Source organism: Equus przewalskii, chromosome 11 (assembly GCF_037783145.1).
Source record: "Equus przewalskii isolate Varuska chromosome 11, EquPr2, whole genome shotgun sequence".
Lineage (NCBI taxonomy): Eukaryota > Metazoa > Chordata > Mammalia > Perissodactyla > Equidae > Equus > Equus przewalskii.
The window spans coordinates 18,511,619-18,526,730 of NC_091841.1; the positions used below are offsets into that span (position 1 = coordinate 18,511,619).

Here is a 15,112-nt window from a genome sequence, read left to right on the forward strand (position 1 = left end):
CCATGCAGGCCTCCCTGGTGCTACTCCTTATAGTCACACCACTCCCCTCCCCCTACCCCCCTGACCCCTGGAAATCACTAATCTCTTCTTATCTCCATAATTTTATCATGTGGAGAATGTTGAATGAAAGGAAAAATACGCTATGTGACCTTTTGAGATTTTCTCCTCTTTGCTCAGCATAATGCCCTTGAGATCCACCTAAGTTGTTGTGTGTATCAATAGTTTGTTCCTCTATGTTGCTGAGTAATATTCCACAGCATGAATGTACTACCGTTTGTTTAACCATCGTGCATTGGATGATATTTTGGTTGTGCATAGATTTTGGCTATTACAAATGAAGCTGGATATCCAATTACTCTGCCACTATTTATTGGAAAAACTGTCCTTTTATTAAATTGGTTTTGCATATTTATCAAAAGTTAGCTGGTTATACCTGTGTGTTCTCTATTCTGATCCATCTTTTTGTGTATCTCTCTGCAAATTTTAAAGAGTTGATTACCGTAACTATATAAAAAATCTTCATTTCAGGTGAAGTGAATCACCCCACTTTACTTATTTTTAAGAATCATTTTAGCTATTCTAACCACCTTCCCTTTTCATATAAATTTTAGAATAATCTTGCCCATATCTGAAAAGTCTTGCAGGAAATTTGATAAGGATTATGTTAAATCTGTATGTCAACTTAAGGAGTAGTTTAATTTGAGTTCCCATGTGTCTATTGCTAATATAGAAATACAATTAGTTTTTAAATGATCATCTTGTATATCACAACTTTACTAAATGCACTTACTAGTCTAGAAGATTTTGGTAGATTCCTTGGAATCTTTTACATAGCCATCATGTCATCTGCAGAACAGACAGTTTTATTTCTTCCTCTGACATGTATGGCTTTTATTCATTTTCTTCCTTTATTCTACTGGCTACAACTTCCAGAGCTATGCTGAATAGAATTGGTGAGGATGAATATCTTTGCCTTGTAACCGAGTTTAGGGGGCAAACATTCAGTCTTTGACCACTAAGTATGATGTTATCTGTAGGTTATTTGTAGATGTTTTTCATCAAGTTGAGGATGTTCCCTCTTATTCCTAGTTTTCTGAGATTTTTTTAAAAGTACTAGAGGTGTTGAATTTGCTCAAATGTCTTTTCTTCGTCATTTTAAAAGATGTGTTTTTTCTTCTTTAGATTGTAAATATAGCAGATTACATTGATTGATTTCAAATACTGAACCAGCCTTTCATCCATGAAATAAACACCACTTGGTCATAGTGTGTAACTTTATATATATATACACACTTATATATATGTTATACAAAGATATACATTAAAAACTCTATAGATAAATCAAAATGGAATTCTAAAAAGGTTCAAGTGACCCACAGAAAGGCAAGGAATATAAAACACAGAAACAGAAAAGACAGAAAACAATAATAAAATAGCAAACTTAAGCCTTAGCATATCAATGACTATGTAAAATGTAAACGGTCTTTTTCAGTGTTAAAATGATAAAATTCATGAATTCTCACTTTTAAAATGAAAGTGAAGTTGCAAAACTTTATAAGTTTAAAAAGTGAGGTTCTCTCGCTTCTATACCATACCTATGGATAACTTAAATGTTTGGTTACTCAAGTAAGAGTTATTTCTTAAGAGTGTGGTGTATATCCAAACTGAACTTTATCCACGAATAAATAAAGAGAATGGAAGCAAGAGAGAGTGAGAGTGAGAGAAAGAGTTTGATTTTTAAAACAGCTCACAAACTACCTATCATTCTACAACTTACTTTTGTCCTTTTTTTTTTTTTTTAAAGATTGGCACCTAGGCTAACAACTGTTGCCAATCTTCCTTTTTTTTCTTTTTAAGGATTGGCACCTGAGCTAACAACTGTTGCCAATCTTTTTTTTTTTTTCTGCTTTATTTCCCAAACCCCCCTGATACATAGTTGTATAACTTAGTTGCAGGTCCTTCTAGTTGTGGGATGTGGGACGCCACCTCAATGTGGCCTGACGAGCGGTGCCATGTCTGCACCCAGGATCCGAACCCTGGGCCGCCTCAGCAGAGCGTGTGAACTTAACCACTCGGCCACAGAGCCTGCCCCTCTTTTGTCCTTTGATAAGATGAAATGGACAGCTTTTTGCAAGAGTGTATATTTTCCTCATCCATTTTTGACTGTGTATTGATGCATAATATGAATCTACTGTGATCTATTTAACCCTATTTCCATACTTTTGCTATTATAAATAGTGTTTCAAGGGACATCATTAAATTCTAAGTATGTTCTGTGATCCCCATTTTACAGAGGAAAGAACTAAGGCTGGAAGGGGTTATATTGTTTATCTCTTTTAACTTGTAGGACAAGAATTCAAACCCAAGTCTGCTGGTTTCCTTTCCACTGCCCAGTGCTGAATATGCAGGAGACTTCAGAAGCACTGAAACTCGGTAGGGGTGAAATGCATTCAAAATACTCAGGTCGTTGGCAGTTTTCTTCATAACATTCTGTTGATTAGCAAATACCTTCATCTTAGATGAAACAAAGAATTTCGTACTGAGCCAACACATCTTTAACGTACAGATTTTGTTTGTGGAGGTAGGTAGTGGAGCTTGTCCTGGTTTCCTTAGCTCTTCAAGAGTCCCCATGTCATATAATTATGACATATTATTGAATCAGAATGATTACAGTCAAATTGATGGGGTAAATGCAATTATAATTACCCCATTAAGATTCTAAATTAAGTGGAACCCTGATCTATTCTAGCTTCCTCTGATAAGTGCTCATACTCAATGGATGAATGCCTCCTTGAATGGGCTGCATTTCAGTTGTTTTACAGCAATATAACCTGAGGAAGGAACTTGCACTAACTTAACTCTCCTCTGACCTCACTAAATGTTGAATTGAAGAGAATTGTTTCTTGTTCTGCTACTACAAAGTTATCCCACTGTCTTTATTTCTCAAAATATTTAAAGAACCAGAGAAGCCCATATAACAACAGGCTCAGTCAGCTACATTCCTACCACTAAAGGCAGGTTCTTACTGACCATCTCATCTATATGGGTATATAGCTCTGCTTAGAGTTATTGACGTCAGAGTGCTGGGACCCTCTAATGATATACTAGGGATAAGGATTTTCCCATTATGATTAACTTCTTTTATTACATAGTATTTTATATGTGTAAATTCATAAAATTATATGAAGAAGACTACAACCACAACATATTAGCCATGATACAATTCAAAATACAAATAATAGCCAATATTTTTAGACCTCTTATGGATTCTTCAATTATCCTCCATAAAAGTAACAATTAGCCTATAATGTATATTTATAAATCTCGTGTGTGTGTGTGTGTGTGTGTGTGTTTGGGGGGTAGGTGGTTTGTGAGTTTCAAAAATATTCATTCTCCATTTGTAGTTTCTGCTGTTTTCAAATGGCCTTTCTCTCTTTCTCTGTTCTTCAGTTAACTGTTAACTGAGCCATGTTTGTTCATATTGATGAATAGAGGAGGCTTTGATATCTTAAGTGAGCTACTAATGATGTGTTTCTCTGTAATTTGCTTCTTAGAGGCTCTTAACCAGTACTCATTCTTTCAATACACCCATCAGCCCTCTTCCAGTGTATCTGTTGATATCAATTCCTGTGCCTTTTGAGCATTCTGCAGTATAGATCAAGTTGATTCTCAACTCTCTCCTTTTCTGGCTCAGGATTTGGTCTTCTTGGGTCTGATGAATTACTTATCACTCATCAATACACTTTCCAGGTTGAAAACTTTTACTGTTTGTATATCTTCATATGTTTAGCCCTTTAAAAAATTCCTTATTGTGGTGTGTGACTGCAATGGCATTGCTAAAAATAAGACTACTGATATAATAAATAAATCCCAAAATCTCATAAACTTATAGCAATATAAGTTCTCAATCACATAAAATCCAGTGTAGGAAAGAGGGATCATTTGCACACAGACATTGGAGAATACAGCCTGAAAGAGGTAACAATAAGGAACACAGGTAGGTTTGCCAGAATTAGCAAATAAAAATGCAAGTCTCAGTTAAATTTGAACTGCAATAAACAGAAAGCTATTTTGGTATAAATATTTCCCATGCAATATTTGTCACTCTTCTACTAAAAAAAGTCCACTATATATCTAAAATTCAAATTAACTGGGTGTCCTATATTTTATCTGTCAAACCTAACACATGGCTTCCAAAGTTTCCTTGAATGTCAATATCCAGCCAAGAGATGAGAAGATTAGGGAGTGGAAAGTCATATGGCTCCAGTTTTAGGGGAACAAGGAGCAACTGGTTCACTGCTAGAAGCAGCATTCATTACTTTTGTTCACGTTCCATGGGCAGAACATGGTATCATAGCCACACATGAGAAAGTTTGGTTACCCAAAAGAAAAGATGCTATGTCCAGAAGAAAAGACAAGTGTATTGATGAGCAACAAATCAATTTCTGCTGTATGAAGGGTCCATGATACTTTACTCTACCATGAGCAGTGCTCACCACTGTGGAATGGTATTTAAAAGTAAAGGAATTGGAATTAGGGAGTTTGAGGACTTACAGTATATGAAAAATCATGGATGAAGACATCTCAGCTGTCTTCCTAGCAGGGTAATTTCTCTAACTAGTTCTACTAAATTCAGAAATTTGAACCACGATTAAAATGATATAAAATGATAAATGGCTGAGAAAAACTATAGATTATTTAATAATTACAAAATCATAATGACATACTGCTTTTTTTTTTTTTTTGAGGAAAATTAGCTAACATCTGCTGCCAATCCTGTTTTTTCGCTGAGAAAGACTGGCCCTGAGCTAACATCCATGCCCATCTTCCTCTACTTTCTATGTGGGATGCCTGCCACAGCATGGCTTGTCAAGCAGTGCTAGGCCTGCACCCGGATCCAGATGGGTAAACACCAGGCCACCAAAGCAGAACGTGAAAACTACCACTGCACCACTGGGCCAGCCCCTTGACATACTTATGTCATACATACATACATATGTCATGTTTGATATAAGCAAATATGAATACCTGTTTAATATAGTGGAAATATGTTTTAATCTATGTTTTTTAGAATCACCCATATTAGAAGTCTATCTTCTTCTACGAATCCTTCTTTATTTTTAAAATGAATCCATGGCTCACATATCCCTGTTCATGTGGCAGTTTCTTATCAAGAAAATAGAAGGAATATTTAGAAAGCTATAAACTCTTTGTGAGTGTTTGCCATGAAAATCCAATTCAAATACAGTGACATGAACTGTAAGAGCCTTTCTCCCCTCAATAAGTCACCAATATTTCCCTTCTTTTCTTGGTCCTATTTTTGGTCCTTTCTAGACTTGGTAGCCATGACACAAGGAAATAGTACTGAAGTGATTGAATCCTTTATTCCGGGATTCAGCAGCCAACAGTTCTTGCGGTATGTCCTGTTCATTGTATTTCTAGTCATCTATGTGACCTCCATGGTGGGCAATATTGGAATGATCCTGCTCATCAGAGATCCAGACTTCAAATACCCATATACTTTTTCCTACATTTGGCTTTTGTTGATATCTGTTACACTTCTGCTATCACTCCCAAGATGCTGAAAAATTTGGCAGTAGTAAATAAATCAATGCCATTTTGAGACTGTGTCATACAATTGTTTTTTGGAACATTTGCGACCAGTGACTGTTACCTCCTGGATGCTATGGCAATGGAGTGGTATGTAGCCATCTGTAACCCACTTCACTATCCCATAGTGATGTCTTGAAAAACATGCATCCAGTTGGTAGCTTGTTCATATGTCATAGGCTCAATAAATGCTTCTGTACACAGATTTTACATTTTCACTATCTGTTTGCAAATCCAATACCATCAATCACTTTTTCTGTGATGTTCTCCCAATTCTCACCCTTTCATGCTCCAACACTGACATCAACATCATGCTACTTTCTGTCTTTGTGGGATTTAATTAGATGATCACTTTGTTGGTTGCCATCTTTTCCTACATATATATTACAGTCACCATCCTAAAGATGTCTCCTACCGCAGGAAGGAAAAAAGCCTCCTCCACATGTGCCTCCAACCTTACAGCAGTCACCATTTTCTGTGGAAAGCTATCATACATGTACTTACAGCCTTATTCTATTAATTCCTATGAGAATACGAATGTAGCCTCCATATTTTATGGCATTGTGATTCCCGTGTTGAATCCCCTGATTTATAGTTTGAGAAATAAGGAGATAAGTTCCAAAATTGATGGGTAAAAAGTTCTTCTGGATTGGACTGAAATTGTTAAAATTCAGCACATGGAAGCATCCAATAGAGATACTTGACCATTATTTAATGTTTCTGAATTAGGAACACGTTCATATCTTAAACCACTGCTACCTGTTTCAGTGGACAAGTTCTTAGAATGCAGGAATACAATAACATCTCATGACATTAATTTTACCTTGAATATAGTATGACAAACATATCTCATACTATCCATGAAGAAGTGCTTTATTGAAATTATTTAAAATATTAAGATGTATAGACTTTACAGAGTATTTAGTTCTATCAAATATATTTCAAATATGTTCTTAAAGAGTATACAAACCCAATTTTGTATATAATCAACATTAAAATTGAAGTTAATTACTATCCATCCATTTAAACAGATTCCCTAAATCATCTACAAGGAGGCTCTTTACATATTCTCTTCCAATTATTACATAAACCTAAATAAAAAGCAACTTATGATTCAGGCTATACTTTCTACCTAATATTCTCATATTAGTTACATTCTCTAGTACATCTTATGTGATGTTATGAAATCTTTTTGTCATTAGTTACCCTCTTTAATCCGAGTCCATCTTTTTCTTGCATAAGGTAAGGAAACTCCTAGAAATATTTTCTATCTCTCTCTCCAGTAGAGATAGAAAATCTAGAATATAGACACACTTAAAAACCTAAAGAATGGTCATTCATTTATGAAAGGCATACAAATCCTTTTAGTCCAGAAAAATAACTTTAAACTATTGGAATTCAATGAGAATTTGAAGAAAGACCAAGAGCCCTTTGAATTAGGAAGATAAACTGTTGACAAAAAAGTGTTAGTAGATCCATTGAAGGTAGTTAGTAGGAAGATTGATGAAAACCTCCATAGGAATCTAGAGATGCCATACTTCCTAGATGAAAGAGCAAGTTTCCTACCAAAATAACAGCAGCCTAATGTACTTCCCAGAAAATATACTGTTAAGTAACAGCACAAAGAGATTGGGGTAAGAGAATAAGATATATTTTTCAAAGACGATATCCTGCATAAATTCTAAGAGAAGAGAATAATTAACCTGAAGTCAATGGAGGATGACCAGAATCTCCCCAGTAAAAACTCTGTATTTATAAAGGAAGAGATCCTCTATACAGAGCAGGTCCAGGTATCTTCAAAGACCAAGACCAAAGACAGTTTCTGGAGAGTCATTGGCAAAGTAAACAGTATGTCCTGAGACCCTGGAGGGGACAGTTGTAGACTAATGTACAGCATGGCACATATTGTTAAAATACTGTATTGTATACCTGAAAATTGCTAAATTTCAAGTAGATTTTAAGCATTGCCACCACACACACACACAAAAGAAAATGATAACTATGTAAGGTGATGGGTATGCTAAAGAGCTTGATTGTGATGATAATTTTACAATGTGTATCTATTTCAAAATATCAAGTTTACGCCTTTAATACATACAAATTTGGTCAATTGTACCTCAATAAACATAGAGGGAAAGAGATGATAAAAAAAGAAAAACTTAGTACATGTTGGGAAGTCTAAGTGACCAAATAGGAAATAAGGCACAAAAAGGAGAGTCACGTAGCACTCTATGTTCAATACTGGGGTGAAAAAAACTGCAAAAGTAAACAAGCTCTGTGACAAATAGACAACAGCAGTGAAACCCTCAAGGCTTACATGGAAGAAAGAGTTGTTTTGGGTTATGGCCTGGGGATGATTAGTGATTGTTAGCACTTATCCAAGAGAGAACCTCCTTTCTGACATTACGTAGAGTAGTGATGGTCTGACGTGGCATAACCATACATTATTTCATAAATCATCTGCTACACTTTGGATATTTAGGCTCAGCCTAGACTGAGGATAACAGAAAATACAGACCCCAATCTTGACTGAATTGGTATTTTCTGCAACCATTTATTTATTTGAAATTTCAAACATTTACTGAAGGCCTAGTATAAAATCACTGGGCACCCATGACTGAATTAGATACTATCTCTAGTAACAGATTTAGGAAGCACCTGAGTCACTCAAAAAAGTTTTTTCAAAAGATCCTGTTTCCCGGGGCTGGCCCCGTGGCCGAGTGGTTACGTTCGCGCGCTCCGCTGCAGGCGGCCCAGTGTTTCGTTGGTTCGAATCCTGGGCGAGGACATGCCACTGCTCATCAAACCACTCTGAGGCAGCGTCCCACATGCCACAGCTGGAGGAACCCACAACGAAGAATACACAACTATGTACCGGGGGGCTTTGGGGAGAAAAAGGAAAAAATAAAATATTAAAAAAAAAAAAAAAGATCCTGTTTCCCAAGGAAATGGAGGGATAGAAATGTAGCACTCATTCACAGCCTAGAATAGCACCCCAGAAGCCTGAGAGAACCAACTGGAAGGTAGCTAGAGGCCAAGATAAGATGAATACTAAGCAAATATCCATGAAGCAGAAGTCCAAAGCTCAACAGTTAAGCAGAAGCCCTCTTAAAAAGTTAAAGTGCTTAAGAATAAAAATGAATGAGCTACTGATACACACAACTTGGAAGACTCACCAGAGAATTATACTGAGTTAAAAAAAGCCTGTCCCAAAGGTTATATACTGTATGGTTCCATTTACATAAGAGATCAGTGATTGCCTGGGGTTAGGGATGCAGTGAGGTACGGGTCGGGGAGGAGGAGAGAAAGGATGGGATAGGGGTGGTTATAAAAGAACAATATAAGGGATCCTTTTGGTTTGGGAACTGTTCATTATCCTGACTGTGGTGGTGAGTACAGGAACCTTCAGAGGTGATAAAATTTTATAGAACTTAATACAAAAACACACAGCAATGAGTAGAATTGGGGAAATCTGAATAAGATCAGTGGATTGCATCAGTGTTGATATCCTGGTTGCAATATTATGCTAACATCTTGCAAACTGTTTCGTTGGCTGTATATCCATTTTTTATTGCTGCTGTAACAAATTACTGCAAACGTACTGGCTTAAAGCAATGCAAATTTATTATCTTACAGTTCTGTAAGACAGCAGTCTAAAATGGGTCTCTAGCAGAGCTGTGTTCTTTTTGGAGGTGTCTAGAGGAGAACCTATTATTTCCTTGATTCTTTCAGCTTCTAGAAGATACATGTATTCCTTAGTTTATAACCTACTTTCTCTCCATCTTCAATGCCAGCATCCCAGCATCTTCAAATCTCTCTCTGACTCTCACTCTTTCACCTCCCTCTTCCAATTTTAGGGACTCTTGGAAAATCCAGGATACTCTCTCCATCACAAGGTCAGCTGATTAGCAACCTTGATTCCTCACGCAACCTTACTTATTCTTTGTCATGTAACCTAACATATTCACAGATTCCACAGATTCGGATATGGACGTCTTTGGGAAACTGTTACTCTGTCTCTCACAGGAGGAATCCAAGCAAAGTGCAGAAGTGACCTCATTGCATTATTTCTTACAACTGCACATGAGTCTATAATCATCTCAAGATAAGTTCTATTTAAAATACACTTTGTGAAAATGTTAATCTATGCTGTTGTTAATTTCATTTTTGCTGTGCTGATCATTATCTTCTCATACACATGTATCTTCCATTCCTGGACTTGTCCTCTATGTAGGGCAAGAAAAAGGCCTTCTCCCACAGATGTCTTCTTCCTGACAGCTCTCACCAGTGTCTCTGGAGCCCTCTCTTACATGTGCTTACAGCCTGGATCTATCAAGTCTCAATAGCAGGAAAAAGCAGCATCCCTATTTTGTGGCATTATATTTTTCATGCTAAACCTCCTTATCTTGTGCTTATGAAAAAGAAGTTCTATAGTCACTAAGGATTAAGTCCTTCTTGCTTGGACATAAATTACTAACAAACAGGGCCAGAAGTATTGAAGTGGTGAGTGCTTTCCTGATTTTGCTGGTATCACATTGGCCATAGCAAGTCACATAGCCAACCGGGATACAAAGAGTTGGAGTAATTGACTCCACCACTTAATGGAAGGATCTGCAAAATCACCTTGCATTGGTGTAGATGCATGGAAGGGATAATTTGTGGCCATTTTTACAACCACTACACCATGTGCCTACCCAGAGTAAATTGTGTTTTAGCTCACAGCCTGATCACAATATGATTGATGTTTCCATAGGTTTATGTAGGAGAAACATTCAAATTTAATCTCTGATAAGACTATGATAATTTGTATTTGGCTCATTATTGTATCCCAAGCATCTATTAATTGTCTGAAATATATTAAATTAAGCTCACTAATTATATAAGTAAGCTGACAAAGTGCTTACTGAACAGAGAATGCAGAGAGAAAATTTGATTGTAGTTATTACAATGAGAAAAAATAGTAGCTACAGCTGGGTATAGCTAACTGTTCTTGTAACAGACCATGTTTTATGAGGAGTTTTTGTGTCCATCAATTGTCTCTGAAACATTATGATAGAGGCTCAATTCTTCAACAAAAATTTGAAGTCAAGGATTAGCAAAGATGGCTAACTTTATAGGAAATATTCATCTACACCAAGATGAAGGAAAATATGGCATCAGACCCAAAAGTTTTGGACAAGAATGACATGGAGAAGAGAATACCTTCAGAAACTGAAAGAAAGAATCTATCTATTCCCCATTCCTTATGTGTATTCAACTCGGTATGGCAAAATATAGTTGGCTATCTATAACTGTCCATTCTCCAATGTTAGCATGAAGGTGATGCAACCAGATAAAAAGGTACTTTACTTCCCAGCTTCCATTGTAGCTGGGGTATTACGTCTTAGTTTACATTCCTCAGATATGGCCTTGGGTAAATGTAGTGTATGTGGGAGTGTAATGAAGAATTAACCTTACCTGAATAAAAGTCTGACCTTTGCCCTCTACTACTGGGAGGCGATCTCAAAGGCCTTGGAATGTCCTCCCTGATAGGAGTGTTTGATTGCCTGGAGGCTTTGGCAGTGCACAGTCTAGAAGTGTGACTTATGATGGGGCTTTGGACATGTTGTGTCTGTTCCAACCTCCTGAGGAATTGGAGACTAAAGGTATTACCTGAACATCCAGGAGGGGTTGGGCACTAAAGCTCCGCCATATAAACAGTATGTCACAGAGTCCACATACAAACTGTCAGCCCCCAAGGCTCAGTGGAGCTTCCCTGGCTGGCCATACTCCATGCAAATTGGCACATGTTGACACCAGGAGAGTAATGCATCCCTGAGGATGATGGAACCTTCATGTATAGAAACCTTACAGACTTTGTTCTATGTAGTTCTTCCTAATTAATTAGAATTAATGAGTTCTAATTTGTATCCTTTTGGTATAATAAAACTGTAATTGTATGTATAGTATTTTCCTGATCTCTTAGTCAGTTTAGGCTCTATTACAAATTACCATAGACTGAGTGTCTTATAAACAAAGAGGTTAAAAGTCTGAGATCAGGGTGCCAGCATGATCAGATTCTGGTGAGAACACTTCTGGGTTGCAGACTGCTGACCTCTCATTGTGTCCTCACATGGTGAAAAAAGAGTTCTCTGGTATCTCTTTTAAGGATATGAGTACTATTCATACAGGCTGCACCCTCTTGATTTAATTACTTCCCAAAGGCCTAACCTCCTAATACCATCAAATCAAGGATTTAGGATTTCAACATATGAATTTGGGGGGCGAGGGGGACACAAACATTCAGTCTATATCATTGAGTCATTCTAGTGAAATGTAAGATCTGAGGATGATTATGGAGATCCCTGAATTTATAACCAGCTACAAAAGAGGGTATCTCTGAGGACCGCTGAAATTTTGGCTGGTGTCTGAAGTGATATCAGTCCTCTGGGGACTGTTCCTTCAGACTGTGCAGTTTGCTAAACTTTTTTGAGAGAGGTAATCCTAAGCAACAGTGAGAGGGAGCAGGAAGAATGAATTGGAGAGGAGGAAACCAAGAAAAGGGGGAATAACTTAGCTGACTTACACCATTTGGAACTAGAACTCAATTCTCAAAGGGACTTTGATGAACTGTGTAGAATGTCCCACAGATTTGTCCCTCTGAATAACAAGAGGTTAAGACATTTACTCAGTTCCCCTCTCCCATTGCTTGAGGGTTGCCTAAGATCTTCAACGGCTTCTGAGATGTTCCTGAGGTAGAAGAGCAGAAAGAAACCACAGGAAACCTGTCACTAGTAGCAAAGACAACGCTGCCTACCACAGATGCACTGGGATCAAGTAGCTGAGGACATGTGGTGCAAGACAGAGATTTCTGCTACTCCATATAACACAGTTCTGGCCAATGAGATATAAGTAGAAATATGCTGAGTTTGGGGAAAGCGTTTCCTTTTGGGGGAATTTCCGTTATTGACAATATTTAAAGTGTACAAAAATATATTTAAAATAATGTAATAACTATTCACGTAGCCACCATATAACTTTTGCAACTTGGTGTTTTGTTTGGTTTGGTTTGGTTTGATGAGAACGAGTCGCCCAAGCTAACTTCTGCTACCAATCTTTCTCCTTTTTTGCTTCAAGAAGCTTAGCTCTGAGCGAAAATCTGTGCCAACCCTCTTCCATCCTGTATGTGGGATGCCCCCATGGCATGGCTTATGAGTGGAGTAGGTCCACAGCCAGGATCCAGGCCCACAAACCTGGACAGCTGAAGAGGATTGCATGGAACTTTCACCACTCAGCCACAGGGCCAGCCCCTGCAACTTTCTTTTTATTACTCAGCATTTCACTTGAGAAACTCATCCACAAGGTGTTGTAGCACCTTTTTACCAAATTTTCACTGATTTAATAGTTTATATATTTTTCTTTGATCAACAAAACTGCTCCAAACATTCTCTTGTGTGCATAAGTATATATATGTACACGTATTCATACATATACTTACATGTGTTTGTATGTGTGTATGTATCCTTTGATGTAGTCAAAAATTTCTCTAGAATCTATACCAATGGAAATTCTGGACCATAGGGAGGCTTATATTTAATTTTACTAAATATTCTAAGTTTGTCTCCAACATGGCTGTGCTATTTTCCCACCACAAATATGTGACTCCAAATTCTCACCAAAACTTTGCATGTTAGACTGAAAAATGTAAAATTATATTTCAATGTAGTATTAATATAAAGTTATCTGATTACTAGTGAGTTATGTACATTTCCATGTTTCTATTGACTACATAGGTTTTTCCTTCTATAATTATCCTGATTATATCTTTTGTGAATATTTCCCTCAGGGTAATTTAGAGAAATTATTTATATGTATTAGATACTAATTGTTTGACATTTATATGAGTTGCAAACAGTTTCTCTGAGTAAATTTCCAGTCAATATCTACTTTTTTCTATTTTATGATGTTGCTATTTGTAATTTAGATATAGTTCAATTTTTAATGTTTTATGTCTTGTGCGTTCATGTCTTTTTAAAATTTTTTTCTGTATGTCTAAGTCATAGATATTGTATGTTTTACTCTCATAGCTTCACAATTTAAATCTTTATTGCATTTGGAATCAAGTTTTGTAAAATGTAAAGTAAAAATACTATATTATTTTTAATATGTATGAGTATTTATAGCAGCACAGTTTATTAGGCCATTTTTCATTGGTATACGTGTACTGTTTTCATGCATCAAGCTTCCATAGACTTGTGGGCCTGTTTGTGATTTGCTTTTCTCAGTCTACTCTCACACTACTATCACATTGTCTTTATTATTATCACTTTGTAATAAGTTCTGACAAGTTTCCATCTTGTTTTCCTTTTAAATTCTCTAGCTATTTTTAGCTCTTTTCTCTTCCATTTAAATCTCATAAGTCTGTGAAGATGCACATACATTCTCTTAAGCATTTCATTGGAACTACATTGAATTTTTAAAAACATATGGGAAAAAAGACAATGATTATACAACTTGATCTTCGTTGTAGATGGAAACTATTTTTTCCCTGCTTCTGAAGTTTCTTTCCTGCAAAGGGAGCTTAATTTATATAATCCTGGCCTTTCTCTCCCCACTTTATTCACTCAGTTCCTAGAAAGGTGGAGTGACATGTCTGATTGATAAATCTGAGAACAACCTGGCATGCCGTCCTCTGCCCTTAGATTCTGGAGCAGTCTTCCTGCTGAGTCCCTCCTTTCCCTGCATTACAGAGGTGTTTCCCCACAATGTGTAACAGGCATGTCCCAGTCACCGCCACCAAGATTGGGCAGATAAGCTTGTCTACTTATGGTGTTCATTGGAAGTAAGTAACTTTAATAAACTTAAAGTCTTCCCCAGTTGATATCATTGTCTCCATATATACACTATCTCTTATTTCTCAACTTGTTCAACTCCTAGGAAAGGAAGAGAATACCTATTCTCTGGAGCTTCCTTTGAGATCTCAACAATTTTTGCTTGTTTAATATATGGATAGATTTGATGAGTGAATGTGTATTTTTTAAAGTTGTTTGCATCTGTATTTTTTCAGTGACAATTGATTCTGATTTTCTGTACTGAAACTTTACTTGGGTGTCAAGGTTACATTAGTCTCATGAAATGACTTAAGGAATATTTTCTTTCATGATTCATAAGAAAGGATTTCATAATATTAGAATTAGTTCTTCCATAAATGTTTGGTAGAACTCTCCTGTAACATAGTTGGGTCTAGTGTCTGTCTGAGTAATTTTTTAAATAAGTCAAATGACTTAAAGGTTTAAAAGTATTTAAATATTTTGCACTTACATACACACAAAGACACAGACTGACTACTATCACTATCCTGTTGGCCTGATTTCTTTTTTAAAAAATAAATATTAAGAAAATACAAATAGCATTTATCAAACTATACATATGATATAAAATGTCATGGTGCAACAAATACCGTGTGCCATACACTCAGTATAAAATGGCAAAGAAAATTTTATTATTGTTTTTACTTTCCTGG

General features: G+C 36.5%; 1 pseudogene; it reads left to right on the forward strand.

The window, feature by feature from the left end:
• Positions 1-5,345: 5,345 nt before the first annotated feature.
• Positions 5,346-6,245, forward strand: LOC103561010 (putative olfactory receptor 5AK3; annotated as a pseudogene).
• Positions 6,246-15,112: the final 8,867 nt, after the last annotated feature.